Source organism: Schistocerca serialis, chromosome 8, assembly GCF_023864345.2.
Source record: "Schistocerca serialis cubense isolate TAMUIC-IGC-003099 chromosome 8, iqSchSeri2.2, whole genome shotgun sequence".
NCBI classification, from domain to species: domain Eukaryota; kingdom Metazoa; phylum Arthropoda; class Insecta; order Orthoptera; family Acrididae; genus Schistocerca; species Schistocerca serialis.
The window spans coordinates 300278373-300292900 of NC_064645.1; positions in this window are offsets into that span (position 1 = coordinate 300278373).

Genomic DNA, 14528 nt, shown 5'->3' on the forward strand with positions numbered 1-14528 from the left:
ACGCCTTGTACAAGCAGCAAAGTAATGTTACCGGTCTGAAATTTCTCGGCTCGTCCAATGGTTTGCCGGGTTTTGGAATGGCTATGACCTTGCCCTTTCTCCAGATTTTCGGGATGTTGTTTAGCCGGATGCAGGTATTGAAAAGTAGGAGCAGCCAGTTTTTCGTGTACTTGCCAAATTTAAGGATCTGTTCATTCCTAAGGTCGTCTAGCCCTGCTGCGTTGCCAGTTTTCAGAGATATAAGTGCGGACTCCAGCTCTTCGATGGTAAATGGACGTCTATAGTAGTTCGTGTCACTTTCGCCACTTCTTATTGGGATGGTTTTCGCTGGAGTCTTCGTTTTCCCATTAATAACGAGTTGGTGCGCTATTTGGTTGGCTGTTACTCTTCGTGCTTCCGTTTGCTGCCTAGGGTCATTATTTAGCTTCTTAATTGTCTTCCAGGCAATCCGGCTAGAATGTTTCATGTCTACACTTTCAAATAGATGTTGCCATTCTTCTCGGCGCTTCTCGATTAGCTGGTCGGTAAGTGCATTTGCAAGTTCTAGAGTTTCTTCACAGTATGGGTTCTCCTCATACTTTTCCTTATATACATCGTATAGTGGCCGGCTGTCTTTCGTTAGGCCCGGTACAAACTCCGTTCTGCAGCCCCTAGGGATAGACTTTCTTGATACATTCTGGACGATTTCTATGATCGTAGTTGCTGGGTGTTGGTTCTAGAGTTTGAGGCTTTTCGTCGATTCCAATTGCGAAAACTTCCCAGTTTGCCCTCTTGACATTAAATCTTCGTCGAAATGGAATCCGCACTGGCATCACTGCTGAAGTATGAGTTTGACGGGACTATGTTGGGAGTGTGGAATAGGACCCAGGACATCTTTCACGCACTCAGTTACCAAGTTCTGGCTGACGAAGACGAGGTCAGGGTTGTATCCCCTTTGCCACCTGCCGCTGTTAAAAGATGGAGGGAGTTTGGCGTCGTGTATGAGACAGAGTGATTCAGCATCTGCCCATGTCTCCACCTTGAGTCCGTCTTCGTTAGATTAATTGTATCTCCAGCGTGTATGGTGACTATTGAAGTCACTCATTACAATACTGCCCGTGGGAAGGGGATTATTGCGCGGTAGGTCATATTCGAATGGCGTATTATGACAGTGCTTGTGCGTTTGTTTGTCAATGCAATTATATCAGGCAACGTAGTTTCACTGAGTCTCCATGAAATCCAGTAATTCGTATGGACGGACCCCTTCTTCGTTACAAGTTGAAACCTTGCATAATCAGGAAATGCATATATAGTGACATACTAATCCTTTCGATGCATCATCTGAGCAAGTTTCTGAAGAGATCCCTGCATAAATCGAAGTGGATCCAGGTAATGGAGCGATATTCTTGGCATCTTCGCCTGCAGAACAAAGTGTATTTTCCTGCTATGTTAGGTGTGACACTCACCCTACCATTATCCAACCTGACAGCAAGAAATTTGTCAAAGAGAAAGCGAGCATCATTCCCATTCACACTATGGAAAGGACTATGTACTCCAAGTTGCATGCATTGTGAGGTACTCTATGGAACTTCTCCACAAAAAGATAACAATGATGTTTACATGGAGTTACGCGTTTCTACCAAAGGCAGATCATAAATATTACATTTACCTGACTGTTTGCATGTTGTACATTGGAAGAGATCCCTGTGAAATATATTGCGACTCGAATCATATGAGCATACAACCAGATATGTTGCCAAATACGGTACGAATCATTCTGTGAAAGTTGTTTGAGAAACGTTGGGTTGATCTTCATAATGCGCCACGGAAACTAGTGAAAAGTTTGCGTTTCCCAACATACCGGTGCCTGGCTTGAGCAAACAATCAAATGTGTTTCTAAATACTCAAACGCAGTAAAGGAGTTTGGCATCTTTGGTACAGGTACGTTGCCCCTTCTTTTAACTCATTTTCGCGGTAAGTAAGTGGGAACCTTTTTTGGCCTAGACGTAGTGTTGCTTTTAATCTGTGGACAATAGCAATAAATCTGCATATTTAGGACACTGACCAGCTACTCTCGAAAAGTACAAATGTTCAGGTACAATATAGTTCACATTTCCTTACTTGCTTCTTTTCTTATCTACATGGAGTTCATGAACGTAAACTGAGGAATCAGGGTTCTGCCTCTCGAATTTTGGCAGATCTGGGAGTGAGATAGGGAATTAGATGCATTCAAAGCTACAATCCCGCAGGCATTGGATGTCTCTTACATATATGTACGGTAAGAATGTATTGTGTAGATCCTGTCGCGAGCCAGAAGTGACTATGTGAATCAGCATTAATCCTTCTTATCTAGATCCTGATCTTTAGTACATGCCTGTTACGCTAGAATATCATGTGGAACACGGTGAAAACTGGACCTCACATGAACTGGATCAAAAACGACTGGTATGCACCGAGATGGAGAACCCAACTGAGCGCCTTACCAGAGCTTCTTCTCTTCATACCAGAAATACGCATTAGTATGTCGATCTCGATAAAAGTTCCATACCACTCTGAAATTGACATGTCCTGTGATATCACACAGTTCTTTCCATACATTTTTGTTATAGTACTGTCTGCAGCATTACTGCTGCCTTCGTAAGAGGGGTGCAACAGCCCACGGTGGAGAACTGATTTGCTCCTCATGACAGGATACCGCTGGGCACTGATGATTCCGCAGAACTCCTTTTCCAACGCTGCTTGACAAACATGACGGAAGATAGCCAGATCTTGAAATCCAGCACTGACATTATCAGTGCACCATCAACCAAAGAGTATTTTAAATTATCTACTGTTGATGAACAAGGAGGGCTGTGGGGCTGCTACTGCTTGATCTGGGTGGAAGATGATGACGATGATGTTCATGGTATAGTCGTGGTACCGCTGGACTGTGGGTGCTAGTCTGAATTCACCAGCTGAGGTGAGGTGGACGTCAATGTCTTGACCTGCCACCATTAGGCGAGGGTTGATAGCCTGACAAACTCCTAATGTGTTCATCCAGATGCTGACAGCAGCACCCTACAACCACTAGGTTGAGCCGATGCAGATATTAATAGCCAAATCCATGAAGGCTGTGGGGTTGTGATCCCACGTCTGGAAGGTTCCAATATTCCTTCTGCAATGGAAGAAGAAGTGAAATTGATTAGCATCACACACAGATACAAGCTATGGATATGTATATCCACCAATAATAATAATTCTGCCCTTATGTCTACATAGAGGTACATAGTCAACAAGTGCTTTCAGCCTCTCATTGTTCTTATTATTAATCATCACAGAAGGTGTGCTACATCCACTTCCCTTGAAATATCAAAACAAAGTGTATCTAGAAAAGCAAAAGAAGAAAACGCTGTATGCAACAATAAAAATTCTTTATTACTATGGACAGAAGAATTAGTATTACTATTACCCATGCATCTGCTTCTCAACGACTGGTGTCGTTCCCCATGGCCTCTGGCTAGAAAAAAAAGAAGTAGTGCAGTGGAAAATACAAGTAAAATACTCAGGCACAGCCTGTAAGTAAGGAGGCGGAAAAAAGTAGAAAGTGAATAATTAAATACAAAATTTTCTTTGTTTTAGTCTGTTGCTTAAAAGATTTTGTCCGCAGTAATTTTGATTAATAAATTTTTTGAACTGTTTTGTTTAAAGTTCCCCTTTTCGGAGGGTTTTGATGAATCGTTACTCCTCATTTTGCATAGGTTAGAGAAATAATTATTAGTATAAGACTTCAAGTGTAAAATTATACTGAAATAAAATTCTGCTTGCGTTACTCTCCAGTATGTATTAAAAATATTTTAACGATTGTGCCCTTATTTTAAACTGATGCACACGTGTGTAAACACAGACGTTCTAAACTCAAGATTCTATGTACGTTTTCTTGAGTTGATGGGCCTGTTGTAACCTGTATGTCGATGTTTTTACCAGTGTGCAATGCTGAATTTTTTGGTAAACAAAGTCTATTGTTATATTTTATTCTCAGTTGCGTTTGGACATTTCACTGCAGCAGGTCCTATGCACTACTGTCAGTTGTCAGTGTTAACAGAGAGCCGGCCGGAGTGGCCGAGCGGCTCTAGGCGCTTAAGTCTGGAACCGCGCGATCGCTAGGGTCGCAGGATCGAATCCTGCCTCGGGCATGGATGTTTGTGATCTCCTTAGGTTAGTTAGGTTTAAGTAGTTCTAAATTCTAGGGGACTGATGACCTCAGATGTTAAGTCCCATAGTGCTCAGAGACATTTGAACAATTTTTTTGTTAACAGAGAGCGTGGTTGGGATTTCATACTGGTAAGGATACGAACTGCACACTGGTAGTAGCATAGCCATTAGTATATTTACCCTAGTTGTGTTATTATTGAACTAAAAAAAAGCGTGGAAACAGTGTTGTTTTTAATCGTCGCGTTTTCCGGGACGAATTCTTCGGCAACAAGGAATGTCATCGGTGTGACGAGTGTTAGAATACCGTGTCTGCAACATGAGCTATGCGTTCTTAAACGAAACGTGGGGAGGAGCGTGTCTGAAGTTTGTCAACGCCTGCGCGCTGCTTTGACTCTCTCAGGAAACATTTCCGCCGAGACCTGCTGATTTCCCCAAGGGACAAGAGGTCCATCTCACATATCATAGGTATGGTGAATTTTTTTCGAAAGTTCGTACCGAATTTCGTACAGATAGCAGCTCCCAGTAAACAATTACATAAGTAATGGCGAAAAATGGATGTGGAATGAACTAGAGAAAGCTGCCTTTCGGGTATTAAAACTATCAGTAAGCACAGCACCAATATAAGGGATTCCCGATTTTAATTGCCCGTTCGTTGTTCATATCAACTCTTCCAGTGTCATGGTGGCAGCTGTCCTATTACAAGTGCAGCATGTGGAGGAGAAGATGTCTTGCATATGCCTTGTGGTCGTTGTTTCCAGTTGAAACCAAACACTCAGTGTACAAATTGGCAGCTTTGGCAATGATGTTCGCACTACGGAAATGTAAGTTTTATTTGTAACATCGTCGGTTTAGCTTGGAAACCAACAACCAAATGGCTCGGCCACGCAGTATTGGGTGCATAGCGTGGTTTGCGAAAACCATCTCCGCAGTTCAGTTCGATGTTTGCCATATTAAAGGGGGAAGAACCAAAATACCAACGCGTCGAGCAGAAACTCCATCCCTGTTTGTCACTCTTAAAGCTGAACAGGAATATCAGCCGGAAATGCAGTCCGTTTATGATACTGAAAGCTGGAGGTACTATTCTGGGATATACCCCTGAAAAGGGTTCCTTGTGATTCCAGTCCAGAGGGGTGAGGAATTCATACCCTCGAGTCTGATTCACTGGTCCAATAGTCAACTGAGGTTCTATAAAACACGGTTTAATGTGAAAGAGAAGTTCACCTGGAGACGTCTGGACTGCGCGTCCGGAAGTTGCTTGCTGAGTGCGAACAGGGCAAGTAAGCTAAACCGAATACGGATCCAAGAAGGGGTTTTGGCTGTCTCTCCGGCAGTTTCATGCAATCAAAAAAAATCTGAACCGACTACCTTGTTCCCTTGCCCCAGACCCACAGAAGAAACCGTTTTGTATTGGTCGTTGTTGACGCCTTCACTAGGTTGGTCCACCTAATTCCTAGCAGTGGCCCAACTGACGCTATTAGCGTTCAGACCTTGAGAGAATTTTCGCTAGTTATGGACTTCAAATCGAAAGAGTTCCAGCAGTTTTGTTTTGATGACAGGATTGTTGTTGTTGTGGTCTTCAGTCCTGAGACTGGTTTGACGCAGCTCTCCATGCTACGCTATCCTGTGCAAGCTTCTTCATCTCCCAGTACCTACTGCAACCTACATCCTTCTGAATCTGCTTTGTGTATTCATCTCTTGGTCTCCCTCTACGATATTTACCCTCCACGCTGCCATTCAATACTAAATTGACGATCCCTTGATGCCTCAGAACATGTCCTACCAACCGATCCCTTCTTCTAGTCAAGTTGTGCCACAAACTCCTCTTCTCCCCAATTCTATTCAATAACTCCTCATTAGTTATCTGATCTACCCATCTAACATTCAGCATTTTCTGTAGCACCACATTTCGAAAGCTTCTAATCTCTTCTTGTCCAAACTATTTATCGTCCAAGTTTCACGTCCATATATGGCTATACTCCATACAAATACTTTCAGTGATGACCTCCTGACACTTAAATCTATACTCGACGTTAACAAATTTCTCTTCTTCGGAAACGCTTTCCTTGCCATAGCCAGTCTGCATTTTATATCCTCCCTACTTCGACCATCGTCAGTTATTTTTCTCCCCAAACAGCAAATCTCCTTTACTACTCATTTCCTAATCTGATTCCCTCACCATCACCCTACATAATTCGACTACATTCCACTATCCTCATTTTGCTTTAGTTGATGTTCATCTTGTATCCTCCTTTCAAGACACTGTCCATTCCGTGCAGCTGCTCTTCCAAGTCCTTTGCTGTCTCTGACAGAATGACAAGGTCATCGGCGAACCTCAAAGGTTTTATTTGTTCTCCTTGGATTTTTAATACCTACTCCGAATTTTTCTTTTGTTTCCTTTACTGCTTGCTGAATACACAGATTGAATAAGATCGGGGAGAGGCTAGAACCCTGTCTCAGTCCCTTCCCAACCACTGCTTCCCTTTCATGTCCCTCGTCTCTTATAACTACAGTCGGGTTTCTGTACAAATTGTAAATAGCCTTTAGCTCCCTGTATTTCACCCCCGCCACCTTCAGAACTTGAAAGAAAGTATTCCAGTCAACATTATCAAAAGCCTTGTCCAAGTCCACAAATGCTAGAAACGTAGGTTTGCCGTTCCTTAATCTATTTTCTAAGATAAGTCGTAGGGTCAGTATTGCCCCACGTGTTCCAATATCTCTGCGGAATCCAAACTGATCTTCCCCGAGGTCGGCTTCTACCAGTTTTTCCATTTGTCTGTAAGGAATTCGCGTTAGTATTTTGCATCTGTGATTTATTAAACTGATTGTTTGGTAATTTTCACATCTGTCAACATCTGATTTCTTTGGGATTGGAATTATTATATTCCTCTTGAAGTCTGAGGGTATTTCACCTGTTTCATACATTCTGCTAACCAGATGGTAGAGTTTTGTCACGACTGGCTAGTGCGTATAATTACAACATCTCACTATTTGTAGTGCAGCCACCCTTTGATGAAAAAAAAACTATAACTTAAAGTGTTCCCCCATTGCTTACCGTTAAGGATTCCTGAGGCGATGGGACTTAACACTGAATTGGCTACCTTTTGTCTTCAGCACCGACCAGCAGTAAGACCATACGACCACTCCTGTCAAGATAATCTTCTCCTCTTCATTAATTTTCCTCTGGCCAATTTATGGCCACTCAGTGATTGATCGCGAACGGGTGGATCTGGAGCATGTAAAGAAAACGTTGGAGGCATTCAGAAATGACTGGCGTATCATCAGGAAAGAGCCTGATATATACGAAACAGAGGTAGATCGATTAAGTCAAAGTAGGGGATAAAGTTTTTGTAAAATATTTGTGGAGCCAAACGCAAGGCAGTCAAGGCATCATCGGAAAATTGTTCCCCAGGATTATCAGGCCTTATATTGCAACAGAGAAGCTGTTTCCATTGAACTACTGAATTGGGGCGAAGAACTATGGCATTTCTGAGCCAGATAAAGATAGGTCGCACAGACAGCAACCATAAGTCTTCAGGGAAAGGAGATTCCAGTAAACCGTCCCCTTTTATAAGGAGGGGAGGTTGAGTCGTAGTGGCTTTAGTCTATCTTTGATACTGATCGTGTGTTGGCTCTTCCATTTGCCAGGCTTTGCTGCAACATCGTTGACAGTGTGAAGCCTTACAAGAGTGGGCTAGGAGGATCACGGGGGCTTTCTGTTTTCAGCGAGGTTGGGGAAGACCAAGGGCAGTGCCTCCATGTGGCAAATGGTGAGGCTGGAGCAGGGCAGATACATTGTTAGCTCTACGCGATGCAGAGGGCCACCACACAGGAATGCGACTGCGTGGTGTGATGCCTTCGTCGCGAAGTGCAACTTTGGTTAGAAGTGCCCACAGTGGAAGTCCATGCTGACTGAGGGCAGTTTACATTTGGTCGCAGCTGTGTCCTGTCCTATGGCACTGCACACTGTCTTCAGTCTCGTCACGGCTGCTACCGACTGCACACCTTCTTGCAGGTGAGCAGTTGCTGCTATGCGTACTGTGCCACAAACTATTAAGTTGTGCCAGCCCCTTTTGTTGTTAGAAACTGTTCTGTGTTGGGATTGAATTGTCTTACCTTTCTGGTTCAGCAGTGTCCAAATTCCGTCCCTCGTATAGTGCTACATGTGCTTAAACCGGTTGATAAGGGCAAAGTAAACAGTTGTGCGTTTCAAGTGGTTTGGCAATCGTTGTGGAAGGCATGTGCTGCTCAAGGTGTTCTTGTGTAAAACCAGCACAAATTGTAACAATCAGCAACACCACTGTTACTCCTTAACTAATTTAATTCAGAATGGCCATTATAATCAATGTAAGATTGCAAACACAAGCCGGTGCTGCTTAGGCTAGTCTGCATTTCTTTACTTACTTAGTTTCTGTAAATTTTCTTATATATTTAAGTACTGTTCTGCAGCCTGATTTTGTTGTAGTTTTGTAAGAAAGTCAGACTAATGGTTTAAATAAGTTTAACTTTCCTGGGTGTTTGTTCGAAAATAAAAGTGTGTTGGCAATCTGAACTGCAACAGTTCAGATGGCTTGCTACCTAGAACATAGTGGCTTGTTAAGTATCGTCAGACTTGGCTGAGAATTTATTATTTTTTTATACGTTGTACAGTGGGATTGATTTGTCTGTGTCGTGTCGAGCGCTGCCTCAGGCGATGCCGCTATCCAGTGCGTCAGGTGAGCCATGTTCTGAAGGGTGCCGTACTGGAATGGCACCCTAATCGATGTACTGCATGCTACCAATAAAGTGCTTGGTCATTAAATTATAGTTTGTAAGTCTTACAGTTTGAAGTTTAAGGAGATCGTATTCTACTGAGCTCATCCGGCAGGAAGTTTAATTAATTAACCTCTTGCCTTAGGGATTTCCTATGTAGTAATTTTGAGTAAATACATTTTTGGAATTTTGTTTTGTTTATGTTCCCTTGTCAGAGGAGGTAGTTGAATCCTTTCTGCTAATTTTTCTTGTGATTCATGAAATAATTATTATTATTCGACTTCAGTTCTAAACATTGTTTGGAAGATCATTCTACCGGCGATATGCCCCAAGTTTTTGTTAAAACTATCTCTAATGCTTCCTGATTTTTTGGGCTGAGACATATCTATGTGTCCACCTAATGCTGTTATTTTATCAACAGCTATAGTTGAGGAGGCTGTTCCAGACAAGCATTAATATACTGGGTATGTATTAGGTGTGCAGATGTTATGTTTTTGTCTGTACGTCACTGAAAGGGATTTCATCCTTCGTTGAGGATGTTGTTCTGGACAGGCATTGTACTGGGTATGTATTATGCGTGTGTAAATGTTGAATGTGTGTGCGTTATTTTTGGGACATCTTCCATCGTTGGCGATGTTCTTCTGGCCAAGCATTAATGTACTTCACGTGCAAATGTAGATAAAGCCCAATATTACTAGACTTCATGTATACAACGTGTGAAGGGTTTTACTTGCGTATCCACTACACCGGCATAATGTGCACCAGCAGTGCTCTGCAGCACGCACCCTGCTATCGGCGTGTACCATCGTGTATCGCGACACGTCAGGCCAGGAGACCTTCCACCCCGTTTCGAGCCACAAATTACAATGTTTCTGCGTATTCTAAAATCACATTCTTATGCGTCGAACATAGAAAGAAAGGGCTTAACACCACCTGTTGCAATATGGATGTTGATGTTTTAGCACTGTGGAACAATGTATTTGTTGGTAAATACAGTCTATTGTTACACTGTATCCCCTATTAGTTTGAGACATTTAACTCCAGCAGGCCCCTGTACCCTGCTGTCACGTAACAATTTCGAATTATTGGGGGATGATTATGTATTTATGTTGGGGGAAGACACTATAGAAAGTGATAGATAGCATTGTCAGCAGACGTTCAGTTTGAGACAGCGGTAAGGATGATAATGAAATTCAGACCTTTTTGATTCCTAAGGATTTATTACTAGTAGGTATGGATGAAGGTGAGTTAAATATTGAGTGGATGAGGAAAGATGTGTATAGTTATGAAGCTGATGACATGGAGGACTTTTCTAAGTTTCAGCAGCATACGACACCAAAGGCATGGGAAAAAAAATGTAGTCTTGCAAGGAAGATATGGAGGCTAGGTATGGGAAATGTAAGATTTAGAGAGGTGTTTGTTGTGATATTTGCAGGGAAAGATAATACGGAACCATAGGGTGACAGTCAGATATATATAATGTTAGCCGGCCGCTGTGGCCGAGCGTTTCTAGGCTCTTCAGTCCGGAACCGCATTGCTGCTACGGTCGCAGGTTCGAATCCTGCCTTGCGTATGGATGTGTGTGATGTCATTAGGTTAGTTAGGTTTAAGTAGTTCTAAGTCTAGGGGACAGATGACCTCAGATGTTAAGTCCCATAGTGCTTAGAGCCATTTACTACGTAATGTTAAAAACTTTTTACACCAGATAGAAGGGGACATTTTAGCTGAAAACTGAATTTAATCATGATTTTAATGAATAGGTGCAGCCTGTAACAGAATGTTGAAATGGAAGGGGTGTGTGAGACTACTAAGATGAAGTGGAAGGGGTACTCGTAGTTCTATTGGTGAGTTAGCAGAGGATTTTTATGAGATCATTAATAGAGATAAATCAATTTAATTTTCATTTACAAGCATAAGACTTAAACATGCCACTGGTTATTGCAGTAAGCTAATATGAATTGAAGTAGTTTTAGAGGTTATTCTTCGTGGAGGTATTATCTAATCTTGCATTTATTGTCATTAAAAGCTTTAGCATTAAAACTGTGCTGGACATAGTAAGTAAACATGAGGCTTTTGTATCACTTGGATTTGAGAACTGCAGAGGGAAAGAAGACAATGAAATTCCTAAGTACACTTAATGATGATGAATTTGTGGCAAGATTCCATGTGGCTTCGTGTCAGATGAAATGAAGGCTGCGGAAGAACTAAGGTGTAGTAAATAGTACCAATGTTTGTTGTTGTGGTCTTCAGTCCTGAGACTGGTTTGATGCAGCTCTCCATGTTACTCTATCCTGAGCAAGCTTTTTCATCTCCCAGTACTTACTGCAACCTACTTCCTTCTGATTCTGCCTAGTATATTCATCTGTTGGTCTCCCTCTACGATTTTTACCCTCCACGCTGCCCTCCAATACTAAATTTGTAATACCTTGATGCCTCAGAACATGTCCTACCAACCGATCCCTTCTTCTAGTCAAGTTGAAACGTCCCCTTTTTAACAATTTATACATGACTGTGCTTAAACTGACACACAATATTTTTGTTAGCGCAACGCAATCTGACTTTCAAACATCCCTACAAAAAATGGCCCTGACTAACATTAAACTATACCTTTCACAAATCACTTACCTCACAAAAATCTTCGCTGCTCAAGCTACTGCAATACAGCGAGCGCCACTACTGCCAGCTAAATAAAAGATTCAAACTATGGAAGGCACTAACTACTGATAGGGATAGTTAGCAAATGAAAGATATTAATAGAGAACAAACAATGTATTTACCTTAATATCATCACAAGTCATAATATATATATCAGTTCATGACAAATTATAAATCTCCGCCATCTCTCTCCCCACATCCACCACTGCTGGCGGCTCACCTCCAACTGCGCAACGCTACGCGCTGTTCACAGCCAGCTGCCTAACACTACAATGGCGAGTATTACAACAATGCAAAGCAGACACAGACTGCCCACAGCACAGCCAGTGATTTTCATATTGAGCGCTACGTAACGTTGCCAATAAGAAAACATAAACAGCCTACTTACATAGAGAAAACATAAACAGCTTACTTACATAGCCCCCATGCTCCCCACAAAAATTTTACAAATTTTTTTTTTGGGCAGTGGCCAATAATGATTTGATAAAATTTTTCATAATTACAATAACAAAGAAATCAAATGCACACACTTATTGATACAATGTTGGTCAAAAGCTAAAATTTTCTCACAGTCCATAAAGACAGTCCTGATCATTCATTACGGTAAAATATAGTGTTTTTCTCAAAGTCTGAGCAGTAGAAGAAAATGCACACGGAAGTAGTGGATTTCCATGCAGTCTTGAAGAAGTAGTGTTGTCCTTCCAACGGAAAGACAGTGCTGACTCATGACATGCTGACAGGTAATGGGCCACAACAGAGCAAACCCACTGCAGAGTCAGTCGAAGTTTTGATGAATATTGGTAGGTCATCACAGAGCAGACCCACTGCAGTCCTGGTAGAGATTACGATATTGGTGGGCCACCAGAGGTGAAGACCCACTGTAGTCCTTGTAGAGATAATGGTATTGGTGGGCCACCAGAGGTGCAGACCCACTGTAGTCCTTGTAGAGATAATGACAATGGTGGGCCATCAAAGATGCAGACCCACTCTAGTCCTTGTAGAGATTGCCAGCAGCCATCTGTTGCGATTGTGCAGGTGCACATTCACCATCAAAGAGTCTTGCGGAGAATATAGCAAGTCCATAAACCACCACTTGTGCACTCACAAAGTTTTTGGAATTGTCCTTAGAACCAGCAATGCTGTTATCCAGTCCCTTGCAGAATTATTAACACACGTGCAAACACTAACAGTCCCTACTTCTCACATATTGTCCAAATACTATGACCAACAGAAACGTGTGCAGTGAAATGTAACTAACAAGTTAATAATATCATGAACTGGTGTCAATTACAATTTTTACAACATGAAAATACAATTACAAAGGTACAAAATACATCATTAAAGAACATAATAATACAGATAACATTTGTAGTACAGGCTTTACAAAAGAATAGAAATAGACATATACATCAGTGTTATAGGAATTATGACATAAGTACATAGATAAAAGATCAGAATAACTTTCGAAACATCAACTTCACACATGAGCATTAACACAAAACAGAGTAAATAATGTCTAAACATCTTTACAAAGTAAATAACACATTATTAATGCCAATTGTATTTGAGGATAACAGTATTCCTCATCATAGTGAATGTAACTTAGTATTAGAAGAGAAAAAAATTCTATGAAACTACACAGAGACAGGAAGAAAACAAATACACAAGGGTACACAAACACATATAGCGGGATAACACAAAAGGGAAAGGACAGGGTTCGTTTTCAGTGTAACATGTGGTACTGCAGCCAACCCAAAACTTCATATATCTTTCCTCTTATTTCATCCTGTGTTTCCACCAAAAAAATTCTATCTAAGCATGCTTTCTGTATTTGTATGTTCACACATTTCTTACCTCAACATTTATTTCCAAGAAAATCCTACCTAAACCTGTTTTCAGTACCCTTTTTTTTTGTATAACTTTTCAATGCATTTCTTCCAATTCATCGCAACTCATTCTCTTCTATAGTCTACCCCCTCTTAATCTAACTTAAATCTACTGAGCTCAGATGCTAAACTAAGGGACGAGGCAATGCAGCAGCACAAAACAATTAACACAAACATCAATGACAAAAAAATGCCAATTTGCAGAGCAAGTAGCAGTAAATCTAAATTAACAAAAAAAATGCAAAATTACAACTAATATAAGGCACTGTGCAGGAAACAAGAAAAACTAGCTTAGAAGAGTAACACAAAGTCAAATTCAGTAACACTATGCCTGGCAAACAGCAGCAGCAAATGCTATGACGTATACCTAAGCATGGCAAAGCTCAAGCATAAAAAATATTTCAGGAAAAACAACAATAAGGGAAATGTATATTCACATCTTAATGTCTATGTAATTAAAGTGGTGCACCACAAGAAGTTATTCTACCAAAAAGTTACCAATTACTTGAAAAGAAAATTATGAATGCAGTTACTAGTTCCTTCTTATTGTTCTTTCCTTTCCAAGTGCTCCTTTTTTAAAGAATGTGGATCATAAAATAATTATTTAATAGATCTGTTGACAGAAAGTGTTCACATTAGCAAATGCATTTTATTTTATAAAAGCAATGCTGCAACACAGCTGGAAACCAGATATCAAATGAAATAAGCAACTATGAAAAGCAAAGCATAAAAATATCATTCAGTAGTCATGTGACATTTCATAAGTTAGTAGAAATTCTCTCAACTCTCATAGAAAGACACTTGTCATAATCAGGTTTGCAGATGTAAGAATATTTCCCATCAATGCATAAGCATTTCAGTAATTAGCACAAAGTGCGAGTAATCATATGTTTTCAAGTAACGAGGGTGTCGCATTAGCGATGAAAGGCACACCCTAATGGCTTGTTCTCCAGGTGTTTGACACGTCCCACGTCCCCTTTTTTTTCTACCTGTGCCGCTGAAAAGGGCTCGCAATAATGGCTTTTTCTCCAGGCATCTGACACAGCTGGGTGCCCGCGACGCATTACG